We start from the raw sequence: 4,592 nt of genomic DNA, 5'->3' as shown, positions 1-4,592 counted from the left end.
CATCGGAATTAAATACAAAAGGCACAATGCCGACTTAAGTACAAGAAGACTGATTCTTCTTACCGACTATGTTTTGATTCATTCCTGTGACACTAGTTATAGATTCCGATGCTTCACTCCAGGTTTACTGTATCCCTTTGACCTTCTTATTGACGATGAAACACAGAAATGGCATCGAAATTAAATGCAAAAGGCACAATGCCGACTTCAGTACAAGATGACTGACTCTTCTTACTGACTATGTATTGAATCATTCCTGTGACACTAGTTATAGATTCCGATACTACACTCCAGGTTTACCGTATCCCTTGGACCCCTTTATTGACGATGAAACACAGAAATTGGATCGGAATTAAATACAAAAGGCACTTGCATACTTAAGTACAAGAAGACTGACTCTTCCTACTGTCTATGCTTTTAACTATTCCAGTGACACTGGTTATAGATTCCGATGCTTCACTCCAGAATTACTGTATCCCTTGGACCTTCTTATTGACGATGAAACACAGAAATTGCATCGGTATTAAATTGAAAAGGCACAATGCCGACTTAAGTACAAGAAGACTGACTCTTCCTAATGTCTATGTTTTGAACCATTCCTGTGACACTAGTTATAGATTCCGATGCTTCACTTCAGGTTTAATATATCCCTTGGACCTTCTTGTTGACGATGAAGCACAGAAATTGCATCGGAATTAAATAGAAATTGCACAATGCCGACTTAAGTACAAGAAGACTGACTCTTCCTACTGTCTATGTTTTGAACCATTCCTTTGACACTAGTTATAGATTCAGATGCTTCACTCCCGGTTTTCTGTATCCCTTGGACCTTCTTATTGACGATGAAACACAGAAATTGCATCGGAATTAAATACAAAAGGCACAATGCCGACTTAAGTACAAGAAGACTGACTCTTGTTACTGTCTATGCTTTGAACCATTCCTGTGACACTAGTTATAGATTCCGATGCTTCAAGCCAGGTTTACTGTATCCCTTGGACCTTCTTATTGACGATGAAACACAGAAATTGCTTTGGAATTAAATACAAAAGGCACAACGCCGACTTAAGTACCAGAAGACTGACTCTTCTTACTGTCTATGTTTGAACCATTCCTGTGACACTAGTTATAGATTCCGATGCTTCGCTTCAGGTTTACTGTGTCCATCAGACCTTCTTACTGACGATGAAACACAGAAATTGCATCGAAATAAAGTACAAAAGGCACAATGCCGGCTTAAGTACACGATGACTGACTCTTCCTACTGTCTATGTTTTGAACCAATCCTGTGACACTAGTTATAGTTTCCGATGCCTCACTTCAGGTTTACTGTATCCCTCTGACCTTCTTATTGACGATGAAACACAGAAATTGCATCGGAATGAAATACAAAAGGCACAATGCCGACTTAAGTACAAGAAGACTGACTCTTCCTACTGTCTATGTTTTGAACCATTCCTGTGACACTAGTTATAGATTCCGATGCTTCACTCCAGGTTTACTGTATTCCTTGGACCTTCTTATTGACGATGAAACACAGAACGTGCATCGGAATTTGATAGAAAAGGCACAATGCCGGCATAAGTACAAGAAGACTGACTCTTCCTACTGTCTATGTATTGAACCATTCCTGTGACACTAGTTACATATTCCGATGCTTCACTTCAGGTTTAATGTATCCCTTGGACCTTCTTGTTGACGATGAAACACAGAAATTGCATCGGAATTAAATACAAAAGGCACAATGCCGACTTAACTACAAGAAGACTGATTCTTCTTACCAGCTATGTTTGATTCATTCCTGTGACACTAGTTACAGATTCCGATGCTTCAGTCCAGGTTTACTGTATCCCTTGAACCTTCTTATTGACGATGAAACACAGAAATTGCATCGGAATTTAATACAAAAGGCACAATGCCGACTTAACTACAAGAAGACTGACTCTTCTTACTGACTATGCTTTGAACCATTCCTGTGACCCTAGTTATAGATTCCGATGCTTCACTCCCGGTTTAATGTATCCCTTGGATCCTCTTGTTCACGATGAAACACAGATATTGCATAGGAATTAAATACAAAAGGCACAATGCCGACTTAAGTACAAGAAGATTGACTCTTCTTACTGACTATATTTTGAACCATTCCTGTGACGCTAGTTATAGATTCCGATGCTTCACTCCAGGTTCACCGTATCCCTTGCACATCCTTGTTGACGATGAAACACAGAAATTGCCTCGGAATTAAATACAAAAGACACAATGCCGACTTAAGTACAAGAAGACTGACTCTTCTTACTGTCTATGATGTTAACCATCGCTGAGACACTAGTTATAGATTCCGATGCTTCACTCCAGGTTTACTGTATCCCTTTGACCTTCTTATTGACGATGATACACAGCAATTGCATTGGAATTAAATACAAAAGGCACAATGCTGACTGAAGTACAAGAAGGCTGACTCTTCTTACTGACTATGTTTTGAACCATTCCTGTGACACTAGTTATAGATTCCGATGCTTCACTCCCGGTTCACTGTATCCATCTGACCTCCTTATTGACGATGAAACACAGAAATTGCATCTTAATTGAATACAAAAGGCACAATGCCGACTTAGGTACAAGAAGACTGACTCTTCTTACTGTCTATGTTTTGAACCATTCCTGTAACACTAGTTATAGTTTCCGATGCTTCACTTCAGGTTTACTGTATCCCTCTGACCCTCATATTGACGATGAAACATAGATATTGCATCGGAATTAAATACAAAAGTCACATTCCGACTTAAGTACAAGAAGACTGACTCTTCTTTCTGTCTATGTTTAGAACCATTCCTGTGACACTAGTTATAGATTCTGATGCTTCACTTCGGATCTACTGTATCTCCCTGACCGTCGTATTCACGATGAACACAGACAATGCATCGGAATTAAATACAAAAGGCACAATGGCGACTCAAGTGCAAGACGACTGGCTCTTCATCCTGTCTATGCTTTGCACCATTCCTGTGACACTAGTTATAGATACAGATGCTTCACTTCAGGTTTACTGTATCCAACTGACCTTCTTATTGACGATGAAGCACAGAAATTGCATCGGAATTAAATACAAAAGGCACAATGGTGAGTTAAGTACAAGAAGACCGACTCTTCTTACTGTCTATGTTTTGAACCATTACTGTGACCCTAGTTTTACATTCCGATGCTTCACTCCAGGTTTACAGTATCCATCTGACCTCCTTATTGACGATGAAACACAGAAATTGCATCTTAATTAAATGCAAAAGGCACAATGCCGACGTTAGTACAAGAAGACAGACTCTTCTTGCTGACTATGTTTTGAACCATTCCTGTGACACTAGTTACAGATTCACATGCTTCACTTCAGGTTTACTGTATCCCTTGGACCTACTTATTGACGATGAAACACAGAAATTGCATCGGAATTAAATAGAAAAGGCTCAATGCCGACTTAAGTACAAGAAGACTGACACTTCCTACTGTCTATGATCTGAACCATTCCTGTGACACTAGTTACAGTATCCGATGCTTCACTTCAGGTTTACTGTTTACCTCTGACCCTCTTATTGACGATGAAACACAGAAATTGCATCGGAATTGAATACAAAAGGCACATTCCGACTTAAGTACAACATGACTGACTCTTCTTACTGTCTATGTTTTGAACAATTCCTGTGAAACTAGTTATAGTTTCCGATGCTTCACTCCAGGTTTACTGTGTCCCTTGGACCTTCTTATTGACGATGAAGCACAGAAATTGCATCGGAATTAAATACAAAAGGCATAATGCCGACTGAAGTACAAGAAGACTGACTCTTCTTACTGACTATGTTTTGAACCATTCCGGTGACAGTAGTTATAGATTCCGATGCTTCACTCCAGGTTTACTGTATCCCTTGGACGTCCTTATTGACGACGAAACACAGAAACTGCATCGGAATTAAATACAAAAGGCGCAATGCCGACTTAAGTACAGGAAGGCTGACTCTTCCTACTGTCTATGATTCGAACCATTCCTGTGACACTAGTTATAGATTCCGATGCTTCAAACCAGGTTTACTGTATCCCTTGGACCTTCTTATTGATGATGAAACACAGAAATTGCATCGGAATTAAAGACAAAAGGCACAATGCCGATTTCATTACAAGAAGACTGACTCTTCTTACTGTCTATGTTTGAACCATTCCTGTGACACTAGTTATAGAGGCCGATGCTTCACTCCCGGTTTACTGTATCCCTTGGACATTCTTATTGACGATGAAACACAGAAATTGCATCGGAATTAAATACAAAAGGCACAATGCCGACTTAACTACAAGAAGACTCACTCTTCTTACTGTCTATGTTTTGAAGAATTCCTGTGAAACCAGTTATAGATTCCGATGCTTCACTCCAGGTTTACTGTCTCCCTTGGACCTTCTTATTGACGATGAAACACAGAAATTGCATCGGAATTAAATACAAAAGGCACAATGCCGACTGAAGTACAAGAAGACTGACTCTTCTTACTGACTATGTTTTGAACCATTCCTGTGACACTAGTTATAGATTCCGATGCTTCAAGCCAGGTTTA

This window comes from Schistocerca piceifrons, unplaced genomic scaffold (genome assembly GCF_021461385.2).
Source record: "Schistocerca piceifrons isolate TAMUIC-IGC-003096 unplaced genomic scaffold, iqSchPice1.1 HiC_scaffold_1544, whole genome shotgun sequence".
NCBI lineage: Eukaryota > Metazoa > Arthropoda > Insecta > Orthoptera > Acrididae > Schistocerca > Schistocerca piceifrons.
Note: the sequence above shows the minus strand (reverse complement) of the source record.